This window comes from Ranitomeya variabilis, chromosome 3 (assembly GCF_051348905.1).
Source record: "Ranitomeya variabilis isolate aRanVar5 chromosome 3, aRanVar5.hap1, whole genome shotgun sequence".
In the NCBI taxonomy this organism is placed as follows: Eukaryota; Metazoa; Chordata; class Amphibia; order Anura; family Dendrobatidae; genus Ranitomeya; species Ranitomeya variabilis.
In genome coordinates, this window is record NC_135234.1 from 109,615,949 (window position 1) to 109,637,369 (window position 21,421).

Consider the following 21,421-nt stretch of genomic DNA (forward strand, 5'->3'; position numbering starts at 1 on the left):
GTTTAGGCACATCAGGGGCTCTTCAAACATGACATGGCGTCCAATCTCAATTCCAGCCAATTCTGCGTTGAAAAAGTCAAACACTGCTCCTTCCTTTCCGAGCTGTGAGCCCAAATAGTGATTTACCCCCACATATAGGATATCGGCGTACTCAGGACGAATTGAACAACTTTTGGGGTCCCATTTCTCTTGTTACCCTTGTGGAAATAAAAAATTGGGGGTGTAAAGATCATAAAGATCATTTTTGTAAAAAAAAGATGATTTTTTATTTTTACGGGTGTGTTATAAACTTCTGTGAAGTTCCTTGGGGTGTCTAGTTTCCAAATGGTGTCACTTGTTGGGGGTTTCCACTGTTTAGGCACATCAGGGGCTCTCCAAACGTGACATAGCGTCTTGAAGCTCATCAAGAGAATGCCAAGAGTGTGTAAAGCAGTCATCAAAGCAAAAGGTGACTAGCTAGATCTAGCCACAGATTTTCAATGATGTTCAGATCAGGGGACTGTGAGGTCCATTGTAAAACCTTTATTGTGCCTTTTGAGATAGTCTATTGTGGATTTTGACATGTGTTTAGGATCAATATCCATTTGTAGAAACCATCATCTTTTCAACTTCTGCTTTTACTGATGGTATTATGTTTGCATAAAAAATTTGTTGAAAATTGAAATTTATTGAATCCATTTTTCCCTCACCCAGGAAATGTTCCCCATGCCATTGGCTGCAATACAACCCCAAAGCACGATTGATCCACCCCCTATGCTTAATGGTTGGCGAGATGTTTTTTCCTGAAATTCTGCGCCCTTTTTTCTCCACATATACCTTTTGATTATTGTGGCCAAAGACTTCTATTTTAACCTCATCGCCCCACAGGACTTGTTTCCAAAATGCATCAGGCTTGTTTAGATGTTCTTTTGGATAATTCCGATGCTGAATTTTATGGTGAGGACACAGAAGAGGTTTTTCTTCTAATGACTGTTCCATGAAAGCCATGCAAATGTCTTTGAACAGTAGAACAATTTAAAACAACTCCAGAGTCTGCTAAATCTTTCTGAAGGTCTTTTGCAGTCCAGCTGGGACTCTCTAGTAATCCTACAAACAGCTTTCATTTAAATTTTGCTTGGTCTTCCAGACCTTATTTTGACCTCCACTGTTCCTGATAACTGTGATTTCTTAATTAAATTTCGAACTGGGGAAAGGGCAACTTGAAAACACTTTGTTATCTTCTTATAGATTTCTCCTGCTTTGTGGGCCTCCACCATTTTCAGAGTGCTAGGCAGATGCTTAGAAGAACCAATGGCTGCTGTTTTTTGGCACAAGGTTAGAGGAGGCTGGGTGAACAAGCCATAACCCTAACAGGCTAATTAAGATCTGAAACTTTGGTCAAAGTTATCTGAGCACTCAAATGTCCAAGGGTGCCAAAACTTTTTCATTTACTTTTTCAAAACTTTAGGCCTTTTAGAGATTATTTCTTCTTCATCTTGTTTAATTATTTACAATAACAGTAATTTTGACCAGGGGTGCCCAAACTTTTACATGCCAGTGGAAGAACACGAGCACAGAAAATAACAGAAGTGTTGAACCCTCTGCATGTCAGACAACAGTGATGCCAAACTTCATTGACTATAATGTGATCCTACTTATTTCGGTTGAGCTATGTTTTGCATGATTATTGACTTAATCTCTGACACAGTTTCGAGATAGATAGGACCCAGCCAAGACCTTCGCAAGAAATATCACTTGCAACAATGTTAAGAAGCCTCGAATTCAAGGTTGCCACACAGCCAGTTTCTTTATACAGGGTGGGTCTTACGACTGCAACCGCAGACGAGGCCTAGCCGATGCCTCCACGTCGCCAGACCATGACGACATGGGGCGAGTGTCCCAAGTGGGAACGGAATGTGGACTCACTGGACCACATAGAGTAACCTGGACCTACCCAGACTAGGGAAAGGCAGTGAGCAGGGTCTGTGGCAGCTGAGCATGTGAACAAGATGGCAATATGCAGAACTAGATTATACCGCATAATTTCAGGTATGAAGAAACAAAGTTTACTTAAATGAAAACACAGTACATAAACAAAACATAATGATGCCAGGATCCCGATTCCCACATCAAGGAAGGGTACACATATCAGGATAACAGATGAAGGCAGGAGGACATCATTGGTTGATGCAGTCCAGGGTTATCTGGCATAGGCATACTAGGACGGCCTCTCTTTCAGGCCTCAGGCACAGCACAGGCTCAGCAGGAGAACATCAGACACCGACTTCGGACAGACTTCAGACGATGGCAGGGGTCATCACTGGTTGATGCAGTCCAGGGTCATCTGGCACAGGCATACTAGGATGGCCTCTCTCTCAGGCCTTAGATGTAGCACAGGCTCAGCTGTAGAACATCAGACACTGACTTCGGACAGACTTCAGACGATGGCAAGGGTCATCACAGGTTAATGCAATCCAAGGTCATCCGGTATGGGCTTACTAGGACAGCCTCTCAGGCCTCAGGCGTAGCACAGGCTCAGCAGGAGAACATCAGACACCGACCCTGGATAGACGTCATCACAGGGTGGACCCCGGGGAACCGGTGGAACATCCAGTCACAGGCAGAACATCAGGACATTGGACACAGACTGAACATCAGGACATCGGACACTGACTGGACATCTGGACACAGGCATATCTGGGTCATCCTCTGCGACATGTCAATGGCTGTAAACAAAGAGAAACTTGTAAATAACTCATGAAAGAATAAGGTTACGTTAAAACCAAGCACACCATTGTTTTTCTTGTGAAATTCTCAATAAGTTTGATGTATCACATGACCCTCTTCCCATTGGAAAAAGTTGGAACCAAAATGGCCAATTTCAAAATGGCTGCCATGATCACCACCCATCTTGAAAAGTTTCCCCCCTCCCATATACTAATGTGCCACAAACAGGAAGTTGATATCACCAACCATTCCCATTTTATTTAGGTGTATCCATATACATGGCCCACCCTGTATATTAAAAATAAATCAAAACTTGTGCTTGCATGTTTTTCTTAATGGGAATCAGTCAAGAGGATCAAACATCCTAAGCTATCTAAATAGATTTGAGAATGCTGTATATATGTCCCCGATGTGCTCGCCATAAAACAAAAAATAGCTTTTATTATATTCACCTATGGGACTCTTTGGTCTGATTGGCCTCGCTGTTCTTGATCCAGCGCCTCCTCTCTTCTTACTTCGTGTGGATGATGCATCCTATCTCATCAACACAGTGTCCTCCATCGCGCTCCAGTGCAGGCTCCCTTCTCTCTGCCCTACCGAGGGCAGAGCAAAGAACTGTAATGCACAAGATCGGGGAAAAGCCAAAAAGCGCCGACGCATGTACACTACAATACTCTGCACTGCCTTCATCAGGGTGGAGAGAAGTGCAACTGCACATGAGAGCTCATGTATGTGTGAAGTAAAACGAGTCATCCACACGAAGCAAGAGAGAGGAGGCGCCGGATAAAGAACAACGGCGCTCATCGGACCGGACTGCCCCATTGACGAGTATGATAAAAGCTATTTTTGTTTTATGGAGAGCGCACTGGGGACTTATATGCAGCATTCTCAAATCCTATCACTTAGGGCTTACCCTGGCCCTCCTTTTTATGGGAAAAACCTGGTGACAGGTTCCCTTTAATATCTGTACGCCTATGCCATAGAACGGAAGAACACTGTGCAAAAGAAAGATGATCTGCACACGTCATAGATTTCTAGAACAGAGCCTGACGTATGAAACGTATGCTAACCACAGATAAAAGCTCTGGTTGCAAATTCTCCAGGAGAGCTCTGTCCCTCCCATTGATCTGAATAGTTCATTAAGAAAAACATTGGATTTCTCCGCAATAAGCCAATGAATCACAAATATCAATGTATCAATTTATTCATCTTTTTATGACTTACATGCCCATATAGATGAGACACATTCCTTTTACATTATTTTGGCCCTGGTAAATGACCCATAGGTTTTAATGGAATTTATATAAGTTAAATAATACATACAGCCTAATTATGATGTGAAAGGCGTATAGTGCTGCCGAATAGAATCTGCATTAATAAGTCATAAAGTAATATTTTATCCATGATCTTTTATTACTCTGTCGTTATTGGTCTAGAATGTGCTGTGTTGGTTTTGTAATAAAAGGAACCAGAGCTGGTAATGTCATAATATATATTTCAATATAGTGCTGGGTACATTAACTGAAAAACCTGTCTAGAGGTTTGACGGTCACAAAATAATGACATAGTACAACACAAATTCATACTCAAACATACTTTCCTGGCAACAAGTAGAGATTCCTTCTCTGAGAAAATAATCTTTAACCATTTATGTAAATGAGGCTGCAAGTGCACTGAAGGTGGGCTTATCTCCGATCCTCTGCATGTTTAGTGCCACTTCCATGTGCTTGACTGATGATGACACAAAAGACGTAGCAGAAGAAGTAAAAGAAGACGTAGCACAAGGAGTAAAATCAATCAAGCACTTGGGGTTGGTTCTAGAAGGAGAATAATGTGGAGGAGTGAGCCAGCCATCAGCCTGCCCAGGTGCACTTGCAGCTTCATTTTCACCTGTTGATTTTATCATCAATTTAAATTCTACATGTGGCCAGGAAGGTATGGGTGAACTTATCTTTTACTAACCTACCTAGCAATGTCATTCGTTTTTTTATATTAAAGCCGGACCACCCGCAGGTTCTAACAGCTTCCTATAATCACTTCCATCCATTTTGTACACATATGCATTCAGAGTTTCAAATGTGATAAATGCTGTAAAATGCTTTACTTTCCGTTATTACAAAGTAAGGCCCATGGCCAAATAAATATGATAATTCTCATGGAGATGCTAGAAATCACCTGGGAAAACAATAGAGTTGTAAAAATACAGATTTTCCTTCAGCTCATGGTCAGGAGGATCAACCTTTGTATCTGACCTCAATTGATATCGCATGTTTTCTTAGATTATAGCAATGGCAGATGAATGACTGCTCTTTCATTGCATTATATACTTTATATATGGATTGCTGTACGGACCTGAAATTAATATACATGACTGTTCTCCCCATGGGGTGCACACTATTAGATGTGATAAAGTCCCATGACTTCTATCAGTGGGAATCACTATTTTAGCTATGAATTAGCAGGTGCTTATTAGTGTGATGGATGAAATGAGAGCTGGCAGAGAAGAAAGTAGAGGTCCATTTAAAAAAGACAGATGTCCAATAAAAGACAAAATAAACAACGACATAAAATGCTAACACATCCCTACCAGGGACCTAGCCTCAACTCCTACCTACCAGCGGAGGTTGGCAGACATAAAACGCATGACAGTGACGCCCCCGCTCCTCGGCGGCTGTCTCTCGAGTCCATATAATGCCCTATCTATATTCAGATATACATGCACTGAAAAATAACAGATACTAGAGGCCAACCATCAACCTTAGATAGAAAAATGAGTAGTGTGCAAAAATTAGCAAGACCAACATATCCAAATAGCACCCAAAAATGGCAACAGATAAATAACATTAGTCATCATCTTCCGTAGGCTGCACCCGTTCCAACTGACATCTGCGGCCTGCATGCGGAGGAGCCTTGGGTGCATATGGGGAAATGTAGCGCCCCCACTGCCGCAGGGCCGAGGAGTACCCGGTACCGGGCCTCTGAGTCTCTGCTCTGGGGTTGTCACGGTGGCTAGACCCGGTCCGTGACCCTGCTGAGGGGCGTACAGTAATAGATGTGGATGGTGGTAGTGGTGCGGTGTAGTGCCGGTCGCAGTTAATAACGAGGACACAAGGTTGCAGTCTCTTTACCTCTTTACTGAAGGCTTCTGGGTCCTCAGTCCGGAATACGGTTAGCCAGGCTGCGCAAGTCCGGCCGGTCCGATGGCACCTCCAGAGTTCCCTGCGCAGGTGGAAATCTGTGCCTTCCTTCTAGCGCTTATGTGTTGTGGTCCTCCCCTGCTGTGCTTACGGGATAGTCCCCACAACTGTTGTGTCTGTTTCTCGTGTTCCCTCACAACTCGATTCTGATGTTCTTCTTCTTCTTCTCGTCCCCCAGATCTTATGGTAGGACGCACCCGTATGACGGGAAGGCTCGGAGCTCTTCCGGGACCCTAGAGTCGCCCCTCTCCACAAGTTGCCCCCTATGTCTGCGTAGGTTATGTAGGTGAGACAGCCAGCCTATAGCTCTCTGCCCTGCCATTGGTTTGAAGTAATGCTTAGAGCCCTGTACTTCCTCGGCGTTCCGGCCACCGGTTATTTACGCCTCAGTAGGATGTTGCCTCGGTCTAACAGCACGACTCCTACTGGTATTCTCCCTGTTGCGTTGATCTCGTTTCTCACTCAGCACAATAAATCTCGCTTCTTGTCCTTTCTTAGGGCACTGCCGCTATGAAGTGCAGGCGCGGTCCCGTAGCTTTCTCTCTGTTTGCCAGGCCTCTGTCAGGATCCCACCCCTGACAGGGACCCTACCGAATCTTCCCCTACAACACCCTCTGCCACAAGGTGTTGCCTGGTTCCAACCCAGTCAGCTTTCTCCCTAACTTCCTGCCTAACCCCCAGTTTTACCAGACTGTGAGGAGTGGCCTAATGAATAGTACCCTTAGCTCCCCCTGGAGGCCAGACTGTGAAATGTATTGGTGTCTGTGATACCTGGTCAGATGAACTCCTTCAGTGCCATCAGACGTACCATAGCCCCCCTTAGCGGCGGAGCCACAGTACTGCAACGACCAGGACTCTGGGGCGCTGCACTCCCCCCCCCGGTTAAATCCAGTACTCCTGGACTGGGAAGAAAACAACAATACATGTCAGCAAAAAGACATACAATTTTGAAAATGCAAGTACAAGTCAACTTTTTAACAGAGCTTCCCTTTATGGGAGGTGAGGACACTTGAACGTTACAAACATGGTTAAATACTTTTAAATAACTTTACTGTAAATAACTTTTCTTACCCAACCGGGTATTCTACTGAGTGCAAATTCTGAACAATAATCCAACTTTGCCTTTAAGGACGTACTCGCTAAATCCACTAAAGACCTTCTTATATCACATATAAGGCTAATTAACTTTTATGCATTCTCCTTCTTTATGTCTGCAGGACCGCCTGTCCTAACTGCTCCAGACCTACTGCCTCTCCTTTCTGTTACAGGACCGCTCCTTTCCGCCCGAACCTACTGTCCTTCCACTACTATACACAGTATAGAACATATTTTTCTTTCAGTTCAAGATCACTGAGCCATCTCTATATGGCTCCTAGGAGGACTCACTACTAACCCCTACGGGTTCACTTCCTGTCCTCATTCTTCTATTAACATTATTGAACATTTCTTACAATCAACTAGTTAGTTACATTTAACTTTCACATATCAACATCATCAATACTTTCTTTTCAAGACATTATTGCCATTCAACCATCTTAAGGCAACACCGTTCATAAGTGCAGGATGTGAACATCCCCTTTAAGAGGGGACCAAGTCTCTATGAGGTAGTGCAACTTCTCAAGCCGCAAGTCCGTATGCAGCAAGGACTCCAGTGCAGGTTCCAAGAACCGTATCTTCGCAAAGAGTCCGTCTTTTATGTAAAACCAGTAGAGAGCACCTTTAAGAAGGTGCAAACTATATACAAGGAGTTTGTATCATGCATTGTTCATGATTCAGCAGTTCTTGATAACTGGTGCAAAAAATGTAGAAAACAAACAAAAACAATAGGGATCCCGGGTCAACAAAGGGATCCCTTTAAGAGTTAACCCTGGACGGGTTTTAGCAGCAAAATAGCAGAGAAAAACAATGAACTATTTACAATCATTAAAGCATTTTTGCTTACTCTGATGGTGGCTGTGCAGAGGGTGGTCTTTGGTCCCCGGCCGACGCAGCACCTGTGCTGGTAGTTGGTCTCCCAGGTGCCATCAGATCAGCCGGTGTCTGGATTTGAAGGCTAATCCTGCTTGCAAGCTCGGCGGCTGCTACAAGGCGGACGGTGGTGATAGTAACGAGATCTGTCAAATCCGGATCAATCGGGGTCACGGCAACAGGTGACGCTCCCTCAGGCTCACACCGGTGGACGTTCCGAGCGCACCATCCTTGTGCATTCCGGCGGCGAGTGTAGGTCACCTGATCCCCCCTTTGCAATGGGTCACCATCTCGACTGCAGCAGGGAGTTTTTACGTTGTAGCTAGTAACAAAGACGTCAGTTGGTAGTCCCGGTTCCTGTATGGAGCCCCAACCCCTCTTCAGGTGGAAGGCTAGCACAGTCCCCCGCTTTACCACGTCGTTCCTGTTGTGCACAGGCTTCCTGCGTTGCGTCTTCGGCATATCAGATTGCTCTGTTTCGTCTCGGTTTTTCCAGTGTTGGATCAGACATTGTTTATACTGTTCCCAAGTGAGCACAGCAAGGGTGAGGCTCTCCCCCGGAGCTCCATACGGCTCGTTCCAGGGGGTGTCCCACCGGAGGATCACCCCATCTGGGCCCACATCTATGGGTTCCCCCATCTTGGTCGGTAGGGGAGGTACCAGCTTCCCCATCACGTCGGGGGTGAGGACCACCCGTTCCACCGTAAAGGTGCGGTTATTGTTGCTGGGGTGAGGAGCGGTCACCGGAGCGGGATCGGTCAGGGGAGCCGGATCGGTCAGGAGAGCAGAATCGGCCGGGGGAGCAGGGGTGCCGTCCATACCTGCGCCTGAGGTGATTCCACCGATGTCGATCGGTTCCGTTGACAAGGACACTGGAATCGGCTGCAGCCCGGACCGCGGCTCTTCCGGAGTGGCTCCGACGTGGCTCCGCCCTCCAAGGCTCCGTGGCTGGGATAGGTAGGCTCGGCTCCTCCACTGGCGGCTCCCAGTAGTTCAGGTCCTTCACGGGCGGTGGACGCGAGTCCGTCTCTGATGGGTGAGGGCAAGCCGGGATCACCTCGCCGTTGCTCGGGCACTTGCTGCTCATCGTCGCTGTCTGGCATTCGGCGGCAACGCATGCACCTGGCTCCGCCATTTCTCCGAGGTTGAGCTCCTTCCTCACCTCGTTCCCGCCGTTGCAAATCAGGGGGCGGTTCTCCTCTGCTGCTGGGCAAGTCGTCATCCCGCAGCAGAAGTCGGAGGGGGCGGTCGCTACTCCTGGCGCCGCTTTGGTAGTCTCCTCCCATGGCACGCCCTCCTTCTCCCTCTGCGCTCCCTGTGGCTCTGCAATGGCGGCGGGTTTTGGCGGGAACTTTTGGCGGCAAGTAGCAACACAGTCTTTGCAATAAGTCACAGTCCAAGTATAATAAATCACAGTTCCAAGGCACACATGACCCGATTCTTCAGGCTTAAGTAGATCCTGTTCGTGACGCCAAGTTGTAGCGCCCCCACTGCCGCAGGGCCGAGGGGTACCCGGTACCGGGCCTCTGAGTCTCTGCTCTGGGGTTGTCACTGTGGCTAGACCCGGTCCGTGACCCTGCTGAGGGGTGTACAGTAATAGATGTGGATGGTGGTAGTGGTGCGGTGTAGTGCCGGTCGCAGTTAATAACGAGGACACAAGGTTGCAGTCTCTTTACCTCTTTACTGAAGGCTTCTGGGTCCTCAGTCCGGAATACGGTTAGCCGGGCTGCGCAAGTCCGGCCGGTCCGATGGCACCTCCAGAGTTCCCTTCGCAGGTGGAAATCTGTGCCTTCCTTCTAGCGCTTATGTGTTGTGGTCCTCCCCTGCTGTGCTTACGGGATAGTCCCCACAACTGTTGTGTCTGTTTCTCGTGTTCCCTCACAACTCGATTCTGATGTTCTTCTTCTTCTTCTCGTCCCCCAGATCTTATGGTAGGACGCACCCGTATGACGGGAAGGCTCGGAGCTCTTCTGGGACCCTAGAGTTGCCCCTCTCCACAAGTTGCCCCATATGTCTGCGTAGGTGATGTAGGTGAGACAGCCAGCCTATAGCTCTCTGCCCTGCCGTTGGTTTGAAGTAATGCTTAGAGCCCTGTACTTCCTCGGCGTTCCGGCCACTGGTTATTTACGCCTCTGTAGGATGTTGCCTCGGTCTAACAGCACGACTCCTACTGGTATTCTCCCTGTTGCGTTGATCTCGTTTCTCACTCAGCACAATAAATCTCGCTTCTTGTCCTTTCTTAGGGCACCGCCGCTATGAAGTGCAGGCGCGGTCCCGTAGCTTTCTCTCTGTTTGCCAGGCCTCTGTCAGGATCCCACCCCTGACAGGGTCCCTACCGAATCTTCCCCTACAACACCCTCTGCCACAAGGTGTTGCCTGGTTCCAACCCAGTCAGCTTTCTCCCTAACTTCCTGCCTAACCCCCAGTTTTACCAGACTGTGAGGAGTGGCCTAATGAATAGTACCCTTAGCTCCCCCTGGAGGCCAGACTGTGAAATGTATTGGTGTCTGTGATACCTGGTCAGACGAACTCCTTCAGTGCCATCAGACGTACCATAGCCCCCCTTAGCGGCGGAGCCACAGTACTGCAACGACCAGGACTCTGGGGCGCTGCAGAAACATGAAGTGATCCAGGATTAAAGGTGGCGGGAGCGCCATGTCCGTGCAGAGCGGCAGCGCCCCGGCGGAGGAACCACGGCAGGCTGGATGATCTGCGGCCTCATCCAATATCTGAACTGGAAGCAGGGCTATGGCTTCGTGCAGGTGCTGGGGACTGGAGCCAAGGTCTACATCAACGCTGGCTCCCTTATGTTCCGCTGTCCCTTACGAGAGGGGGACTATGTGGCCTTCTTCAAAGAGGAAGGCCCCCGGGCCCTATGCAGTGGCCATCCAGCCAACCTCCAATTCAGAGGCCAGCCCATCACCAGAGGCCCCGCATGTAGAACGGCCGGTTGCAACGGCCACAGTTGCCCCGGCCACACAGGGGAAGTGGTGCCTCAGGGCAGTGAGGTGGCCGCAGCCGTGTCGGCAGAGCCAGAGGCTCAAAGAGCTACAGGCCCACCACTGGAGGGAGTGCGGAGCTGGAGGAATAGTGGAGACTCCTCCTCCTCCAGGGGGTCCTTTTCCCAAGTGTATGTGATGGTCCAGGGGCCACATGCGGCCCACTATGCAACTCAGCGGCCATGTACAGACTGAGTGGCCCCTTTAAGATACAAACGTTAATTGGTGTCGGTTGCACCCAGCACATATAAGGGACCGTTCCGCATCCCCAAGAGGGCAGTTAGCCCTGCCTGGTGCCTGAAGCTGTGTACTTAGGGTCATTGTCTTGTTGGAGGGTTAGCCTTTGGCCAAGTCTCTGGGGCCCAGAGCACTCTGAAAGAGGTTTTCATCCAGGATATCTCTGTACTTGGCCGCATTCATGTTTCCTTCAATTGAAAAAAGTCATCCTGTCCCTGCAGCTGAAAAACACCCCCATAGCATGATGTTGCCACCACGTTTCACTGTTGGGATTGTATTGGGCAGTTCTATCTTCACCTCATCAGACCAGAGAATCTTATTTCTCATAGTCTGGGAGTCCTTCATGTGTTTTTTAGCAAATTCTAGGCGGGCTTTCATATGTCTTGCACTGAGGAGAGGCTTCCGTTGGGCCACTCTGCCATAATGGCCCGACTGGTGGAAGGCTGCAGTGATAGTTGACTTCTGGTCCCAAACTTCTTCCATTTAAGGATTATGGAGGCCAATGTGCTCTTAGGAACCTTGAGTACTGAAGAAATTCTTTTGTAACCTTGGCCAAATGTGTGCCTTGCCACAATTCTGTCTCTGAGCTCCTTGACCAGTTCCTTTGGCCTCATGATTCTCATTTGGTCTGACATGCAGTGTGAGCTGTGAGGTTTTATATAGACAGGTGTGCGCCTTTCCAAATCAAGTCTTATCAGTTTAATTAAACACAGTTGGCCTCCAAAGAAGGAGTAGAACCATCTCAAGGAGGATCACAAAGAAATGGACAGCATGTGACTTAAATATGAGTTTCTGAGCAAAGGGTCAGAATACTTATGACCATGTGATATTTTATTTTTATTTCTTTATAAATTTGCCAAAAAATCTACATTTCTGTTTTTTTTAGTCAAGATGGGGTGCAGAGTGTACATTAATGAGAAAAAAAATAACTTTTCTGATTTTACCAAATAACTGCAATGAAACAAAGTGAAAAATGTAAAGGGGTCTGAATACTTTCCATACACACTGTCCATCTACAGTATTAATGGTTTTTGTTAAGTTTACATGGCAATCTGATTTTTTGTTTGCCAGTGCTACCTGTGATGTAGTTAATTTGTATTCGTCGATTGCTCATTCTCTAACGATAGTTGTGATTAAAAATAATTTAGACAATTACAGTGCATATTCACCAACCCTCATGTGAGAGAGGGCCAGGGCAATAGTCATGGCTGAGGACCCCTGGGCATCTGTGCCCTGGCCTCCCATCACATGAAAACATTGTCCATCACTTTGCATACCTGTGGCTCCACATTCTGCTCTGTCAGGGTCACCTCTGCTCTGCTGTAGGTCCCCATCAGTCAGTGTTGTAAAGATTGCGACACAGTCCTTTTCAACTTGCAAATAAACAACTTTACTATTTCTTTTACGCAGCACATCCAGATTCTTCACAGCATTTACAACAGGATTCGCATTACACATCTCTTCTTTTTTCCCTGCGCTTTCCTTCCCGTCACAAAGCACACACACGGGTCAGACCGTGCCGCATGGTTCCTCAGTGTCCTCCCAATTCAGCTCTGCTATGGTTAGTCCTTCCTTAGTCTGTTTCACCCCAGGCCAGAGAATTTCTGTCCCCGAAAGCCAGTTGCCACTTGGCAAGTGATCTGCCCTTCTGTACTGTACTTTGTGGTGACACAGCATACTCCTATTCCAAGTTCACTGCTTCTAAGAGTTCCCTCAGCAGCCGTTTTGCCCCGGTACTGAGGGCATCTGCCGAAGCTATAAGCTGCCACATCATGGAGCTACCTGTGTCCCCGTACAGTCACTGTTTCTGTCTTGGTTCTCTTTTCCTGCTGCTGTACTAGCCACTGCTGTACAGGCCTGATGCTGCGGATGGCTGGGCTTCTCCCTTAAATAAACATTGCATGGTCACTGCTCTTATCCCTGGGCACTTAAGCCCACGTTGGAGGTACGGGCACCGTGGCCTTCTGACTCTAATCAGGAAGTACTCCCTGTCTTAACTGCAGCTGACCCCTCCTATCATGACTATGCACATTATTGTGCCCCCTCTAGTGTGAAATTTCAATACTATACTTTCCCTATTTAACAAGTACAGGCAATATAAAATTGTATACATTACATTACATGAGACACATAGCAGCATTACCACATATTCACAGTAAGGAAAAGTAACATGCAGTTATTTTACAGCTATTATAACTTTATCAAAAGAGAATGGAGTGGAGTATTATATGTGCCCAGCACATCCCTTACACTCAAACTGTTTATTTTATTACTTGATTATTTGTTGAATCATTTTTTTTTTCATTTCAGTCAAAAAAATCTTCAGCTTAAGAAGAGCAAGGAGTACTGGAAGTGATGATATTGCCCACACAGGTCTGATCTCAACATTATGGAGTCTGTCTGGGATTACATGTAAATACAAAAGATGCCAAAGGATTTGCACAAGCCTCTTTCCACAGAAGTTTCATGGTTAAAATATTTGGAAAAACCTCCCTGCTGAGTTCCTTCAAACACTAAGTGCAAATATACCTAGAAGAATTTATGCTGTTTTTAAGGAAAAGGTAAGTCAAATCAAATCATCAAATATCTATAGCAGATCTGTGGTTAGATCTCCAGTATGTTTGGAACAACCTCCCTGCTGAGTTCCCTCAAAAATGTGTGCAAGTATAACTAGAAGAAATTATGCTGTTTTGAAGGCAAAGGGAGGTCACACCAAATATTGATTTGATTTAGATTTCTCTTTTTCTCCTTCACTTTGCATTTTGTTCCTTGATACAAATAACCTATGAACAGATCTGTTTTTGAAAGCAATCTTAGTTGCACATATGTGTTTTCTCCGTTTATTATAATCTATGGTGCTATTCGCATGTCTGTTTTTTCATGGACCGTGTGTCTGTGCAAAACTCACAGAGATGTTCCCTTTTTTCCAGTCTCACGGTGGAAAAGGGTCAATACAAGTCTATGGGTCCATGAAAAACACTTACTCCACATCTACGACATTTGGGTACTGCCCATATTTAAAAGGAATCTGTTAGCAGGTTTTTGCAACCTCATCTGAGAGTAACATAATGTAGGCAAAGAGACCCTGAATCCAATCATGTATCACTTACTTTACTGGGTGCGACCGTTCTGACACAATCAGAGCTTTTAGATTTAGAATGAAGCAGAGCTGAGAAAGCTAACCCCGCCCACACCACAGCTATCTCCACCCACACCAAGCTCTCTGTGTGCAAGTCCATACTGTGAGTAGCTTATTACAGGAGGTTGTTGTTGCCAGACTAGTCCAGTAATGTTAAGCTCTTAGACTTAAATATGAGTGTCTGTGCAAAGGGTCTGAATATTTATGACCATGTGATATTTCATTTTTTCTTTTTTTTTAAATATGCCAAAATTTCTACATTTCTTTTTTTCAGTCAAAATGGAATGCAGAGTGTACATTAGTAAGAAAAAAAAGAACTTTTTTGAATTTACCAAATATATATACTGTATATACTGCTCAAAAAAATAAAGGGAACACTATAATCCCACATCCTAGATACCACTGAATTAAATATTACAGTTGTTTGTAAACCTTTATTCATTACATAGTGGAATGTGTTGAGAACAATAAAACCTAAAAATGATCAACGTAAATCACAACTAATATGCCATGGAGGTCTGGAATTGGAATGATGCTCGAAATCAAAGTGGAAAATGAAGTTTCAGGCTGATCCAACTTCAGTGGAAATGCCTCAAGACAAGGAAGTGATGCTCAGTGGTGTGTGTGGCCTCCATGTGCCTGTATGACCTCCCTACAACGCCTGGGCATGCTCCTGATGAGGCGGCGGATGTTCTCCTGAGGGATCTTCTCCCAGACCTGGACTAAAGCATCCACCAACTGCTGGACAGTCTGTGGTGCAACGTGATGTTGGTGGATGAAGCGAGATATGATGTCCCAGATGTGTTCAATCGGATTCAGGTCTGGGGAACGGGTGGGCCAGTCCATATCTTCAATGCCTTCATCTTGCAGGAACTGTTGACACACTGCAGCCACATGAGGTCTGGAATTGTCCTGCATTAGGAGGAACCCAGGGCCAACCGCACCAGCATATGGTCTCACAAGGGGTCAGAGTATCTCATCTCGGTACCTAATGGCGGTGGCATGGGGGGTGGGGTTGGAACAGTTAGTAATTTAAGAAAGAATAGAGGTACAGAGAGTAACATCAAGTGCATGTATACTAATGCCAGAAGCCTCGCCAACAAAATGGATGAATTAGAACTAATGTTGTTGGAGCATAATTATGACATGGTGGGGATATCTGAGACGTGGCTGGATGAGAGCCATGACTGGGCTGTTAACTTGCAGGGCTATAGCCTGTTCAGAAATGACCGTACAGATAAGCGAGGGGGAGGGGTGTGTCTATATGTAAAATCTTCCTTAAAACCCATCCTGCGTGATAATATAGGTGAATTTAATGAAAATGTAGAGTCCCTGTGGGTGGAGATAAGGGGACGGGGAAAAAATAATAAATTACTGATAGGGATTTGTTATAAATATCCAAAAATAATGGAAGCAATGGAGAATATCCTCGTAAAGCAAATAGATGAAGCTGCGACTCAAGGAGAAGTCATTATTATGGGGGACTTCAACTACCCTGAAATAGATTGGGGAACAGAAACCTGCAGTTCCAGCAAAGGTAATCGGTTTTTGACAACTATGAGAGACAATTACCTTTCACAACTGGTTCAGGACCCAACAAGGAGGGGGGCACTGCTAGACCTAATATTAACCAACAGGCCAGACCGCATATCAAATATAAGGGTTGGGGGTCACTTGGGGAATAGTGATCACAAAATAATAAGTTTTCATGTAACCTTTAATAAGATGGGTAGTAGGGGGGTGACAAGGACACTAAACTTCAGGAGGGCAAATTTCCAGCGGATGAGAGAGGATCTTGGTGCAATTAACTGGGACGATATCCTGAGACACAAAAATACACAAAGAAAATGGGAGACATTTATTAGCATCCTGGATAGGACCTGTGCACAGTATATACCGTATGGGAATAAACATACTAGAAATAGGAGGAAACCAACATGGCTAAATAGAGCTGTAAGGGGCGCAATAGGGGACAAAAAGAAAGCATTTAGAGAATTAAAGGAAGTAGGTAGTGAGGAGGCATTAAATAAATACAGAAAATTAAATAAATTCTGTAAAAAGCAAATCAAGGCAGCAAAGATTGCGACAGAGAGACTCATTGCCAGAGAGAGTAAAAATAATCCCAAAATATTCTTTAACTATATAAATAGTAAGAAACTAAAAAAAATGACAGTGTTGGCCCCCTTAAAAATAATCTGGGGGAAATGGTGGATGAGGATGAGGAAAAAGCCAATATGCTAAATGACTTTTTTTCATCAGTATTTACAAAAGAAAATCCCATGGCAGACAAAATGACTAGTGATAAAAATTCCCCATTAAATGTCACCTGCTTAACCCAGCAGGAAGTACAGCGGCGTCTAAAAATAACTAAAATTGACAAATCTCCGGGCCCGGATGGGATACACCCCCGAGTACTGCAGGAACTAAGTACAGTCATTGATAGACCATTATTTTTCATCTTTAAAGACTCCATAATAACAGGGTCTGTACCACAGGACTGGCGTATAGCAAATGTGGTGCCAATATTCAAAAAAGGGGCAAAAACTGAACTCGGTAATTATAGGCCAGTAAGCTTAACCTCTACTGTGGGTAAAATCCTGGAGGGCATTCTAAGGGATGCTATACTGGAGTATCTGAAGAGGAATAACCTCATGACCCAGTATCAGCACGGGTTTACTAGGGACCGTTCATGTCAGACTAATTTGATCAGCTTCTATGAAGAGGTAAGTTCCGGACTGGACCAAGGGAACCCAGTGGACGTAGTGTATATGGACTTTTCCAAAGCTTTTGATACGGTGCCACACAAAAGGTTGTTACATAAAATGAGAGTAATGGGGATAGGGGAAAATATGTGTAAGTGGGTTGAGAGCTGGCTCAGGGATAGGAAACAAAGGGTGGTTATTAATGGAGCACACTCGGACTGGGTTGCGGTTAGCAGTGGGGTACCACAGGGGTCAGTATTGGGCCCTCTTCTTTTTAACATATTTATTAATGACCTTGTAGGGGGCATTCAGAGTAGAATTTCAATATTTGCAGATGACACTAAACTCTGCAGGGTTATCAATACAGGGGAGGACAATTTTATATTACAGGATGATTTATGTAAACTAGAAGCTTGGGCTGATAAATGGCAAATGAGCTTTAAAGGGGATAAATGTAAGGTCATGCACTTGGGTAGAAGTAATAAGATGTATAACTATGTGCTTAATTCTAAAACTCTGGGCAAAACCGTCAATGAAAAAGACCTGGGTGTATGGGTGGATGACAAACTCATATTCAGTGGCCAGTGTCAGGCAGCTGCTACAAAGGCAAATAAAATAATGGGATGCATTAAAAGAGGCATAGATGCTCATGAGGAGAACATAATTTTACCTCTATACAAGTCACTAGTTCGACCACACTTAGAATACTGTGCACAGTTCTGGTCTCCGGTGTATAAGAAAGACATAGCTGAACTGGAGCGGGTGTAGAGAAGAGCGACCAAGGTTATTAGAGGACTGGGGGGTCTGCAATACCAAGATAGGTTATTACACTTGGGGCTATTTAGTTTGGAAAAACGAAGACTAAGGGGTGATCTTATTTTAATGTATAAATATATGAGGGGACAGTACAAAGACCTTTCTGATGATCTTTTTAATCATAGACCTGAGACAGGGACAAGGGGGCATCCTCTACGTCTGGAGGAAAGAAGGTTTAAGCATAATAACAGACGCGGATTCTTTACTGTAAGAGCAGTGAGACTATGGAACTCTCTGCCGTATGATGTTGTAATGAGTGATTCATTAATTAAATTTAAGAGGGGACTGGATACCTTTCTGGAAAAGTATAATGTTACAGGGTATATACACTAGATTCCTTGATAAGGCGTTGATCCAGGGAACTAGTCTGATTGCCGTATGTGGAGTCGGGAAGGAATTTTTTTCCCCATGGTGGAGTTACTCTTTGCCACATGGGTTTTTTTTGCCTTCCTCTGGATCAACATGTTAGGGCATGTTAGGTTAGGCTATGGGTTGAACTAGATGGACTTACAGTTTCCTTCAACCTTAATAATAACTATAACTAATGGCAGTCAGGCTACCTCTGGCAAGCACATGGAGGGCTGTGCGGCCCTCCAACGAAATGCCACGCCACACCATTACTGACCCACTGCCAAACCGGTCATGCTGAAGGATGATGCAGGCAGCAGATGACTCTCCATGGCATCTCCAGACTCTGTCACGTCTGTCACATGTGCTCAGTGTGAGCCTGCTTTCATCTGTGAAGAGCACAGGGTGCCAGTGACGAATTTGCCAATCCTAGTGTTCTGTGGCAGATGCCAAGCGTCCTGCATGGTGTTGGGCTGTGAGCACAACCCCCATCTGTGGACGATGGGCACTAAGACCATCCTCATGGAGTCGGTTTCTAACCGTTTGTGCAGACACATGCTCCTTTGTGGCCTGCTGAAGGTCATTTTGCAGGGCTCTGGCAGTGCTCCTCCTGTTACTCCTTGCACAAAGACTGAGGTAGCAGTCTTGCTGTTGGGTTGTTGCCCTCCTATGGCCCCCTTCACGTCTCCTGGTGTACTGGCCTGTCTACTGGTAGTGCCTCCAGCCTCTGGACACTACGCTGACAGACACAGCAAACCTTCTTGGAGCGCCCCCAGAGGCAGGGCAATGGGGTACCTCTGTCTCAGTTCTGGGGATGTCACGGTGGCCCGACCCGGTCCGTGGCCCTGCTAAGGGGCGTCCAATAAAAGGTGTAGGTGGTGGTGGTTTAGGTCGCGGTAAATAACGAGGACACAAGGTTGCAGTCTCTTTACCTTTTACTGTAGACTTCGGCATCCACAATCCAGAGCACTGCTAACAGGGCTTGCTGAGACCAGCCGGTCCGAAGGCACATCCAGAGTTCCCTTTGCAGGTGGAAATCAGTAGCCTTCCTACTTGCGCCTGTGTGTTGAAGTACCTCCCTGCTGAGCACCACGGGATAGTCCTCACAACTCTTGTATGTGATTCTGATGTTCTCTCTCTCCGTCCCCCAGTTTGGATAGGATGCACCCGTATGACGGGGGTAGGCCTGGAGCTATTTTATAGGGACCCTAGAGATGTCCCTCTCCCACAATTTGCCTCCGTTGTCTGCTTAGGTGAAAAGGTGAGACAGCCAACCTAAAGTCAACTGCCCTGCCGTGATTGAAGTAAAGCATAGAGCCAGTACTCCCTCGGTGATCCGGCCATCGGCTACGCGCCTCAGAAGGATGTTGCCACGATCTTAGGGCCCAACTCCTCCCGGTATTATCTCCTTTGTTGCTGTGATCTCATTTCTCACTTCTCCACAATATACTTCGCTTCTTGTCCTTTCTTAAGATACCGCCGCAAGGAAATGCAGGCGCGGCTCCGTAACGATCTGTCCTGTGCTAGGCCACTGTCAGGATCCCACCCCTGACAGGGGCCCCCCTGAATCTTTCCCCGCAACACCCTCTCTCACTGAATGTTGCCTGGGCAAAACCCAGTCAGCTTTCTCCCTAACTTCCTATCCAACCCCCAGTTTTACCAGAGTGTGAGGAGTGGCCTAATACATAGAACCTTTTGCTCCCCCTGGTGGCTGGAGTGTGAAGTGTAATGTGTGACTGTGATACCTGGTCAGGTGAACTCCTTTAGTACAATCAGACGTACCATCACTCCCCTTAGCGGCAGAGCGACAATACTGCACGACCAGGACTCTGGGGCGCTGCACTCTTGCCACAGCTCGCATTGATGTGCCATCCTGGATGAGCTGCACTACCTGAGCCACTTGTGTGGGTGGTAGCGTCCGTCTCATGCTACCACGAGTGTGAAAGCACAAACAACATTCAAAAGTGACCAAAACATCAGCCAGGTGCAGAACCACTTTTTTATTGAGTATGTCTTGATAATTGCCAATAATTTCCATCTGTTCTCTATTCCATTTGCACAACAACATGTGAAATTGATTGTCAAACAGTGTTGCTTCCTAAGTGGACAGTTTGTTTTCACAGATGTTTGATTTGCCTGGAGTTATATTCTGTTGTTTAAGTGTTCCCTTTATTTTTTTGAGCAGTGTTTATTTATATGTATGTAATAATAATAATAATAATAATCTTTATTTATATAGCGCCAACATATTCCGCAGCGCTTTACAGTTTAACAGTTTCAAACACAACAGTCATAGGTAACAATGTTAACAATACAGCAATAAAGCAAAATAAGACGACCCTGCTCGTGAGAGCTTACAATCTACAATGAGGTGGGGAGATACAAAGTACAGGTGTGTATTTACAATGATGGTCCAGCCATCTTCAGGGGGTGGGGGGTAGGTGAGATAGTGAATGGGCTACACACACACACAAACATAAAATGACTGATTAGGGAACGCGATAGGCCGCTCTGAACAAATGAGTTTTGAGTGAGCGCCTAAAGCTATGCAAGTTGTGGATGGTCCTAATATCTTGGGGTAGAGCATTCCAGAGGATTGGCGCAGCACGGGAGAAGTCTTGGAGTCGGGAGTGGGAGGTACGGATTAGTGCAGAGGTTAGTCGAAAGTCGTTTGCAGAGCGCAGAGGTCGGTTAGGCCGATAGACAGAAATGAGGGAGGAGATGTAAGGGGGTGCCGCACTGTGGAGAGCTTTGTGGGTGAGAACAAGTACTTTGAATTGTATCCTGTAATGAATGGGCAGCCAGTGTAATGACTGGCGAAGAGCGGACACGTCCGAGTAACGATTAGCCAGATGGACGACCCTGGCTGCTGCATTAAGGATAGACTGGAGAGGGGAAAGTCGCGTGAGGGGGAGGCCAATTAAAAGAGAGTTACAGTAGTCCAGACGGGAGTGGATTAGGGCGACAGTGAGAGTTTTTGTTGTCTCCATGGTGAGAAAAGGGCGGATTCTAGAGATGTTCTTTAGGTGTAAGCGGCACGAGCGGGCAAGAGATTGTATGTGGGAGGTGAAGGAGAGATCGGAGTCAAACATGACACCCAGACAGCGTGCCTGCTGCCGGGGTGTTATTATGGTGCCACCCACAGAGAGGGAAATGTCAGATTTAGGGAGGTTAGTAGAAGGCGGGAGCAGAAGAAGTTCAGTTTTGGAGAGGTTGAGCTTCAGATAGAGAGCGGACATGATGTTAGAGACTGCAGACAGACAGTCAGTGGCGTTCTGTAGTACAGCGGGGGTAAGGTCAGGGGCTGAC

General features: G+C 46.2%; 1 long non-coding RNA gene across 2 annotated transcripts in view; it reads right to left on the minus strand.

Annotated features, from left to right (window-relative positions):
• Positions 1–2,030: 2,030 nt before the first annotated feature.
• LOC143817988 (uncharacterized) overlaps positions 2,031–21,421 on the minus strand; it is a 47,653-nt gene continuing 28,262 nt past the window's right edge. For both annotated transcript variants that reach the window (XR_013224244.1, XR_013224243.1), the window contains one exon: positions 2,031–2,705. This is a non-coding gene — a long non-coding RNA (uncharacterized LOC143817988). The remainder of the gene's footprint in view (positions 2,706–21,421) is intronic.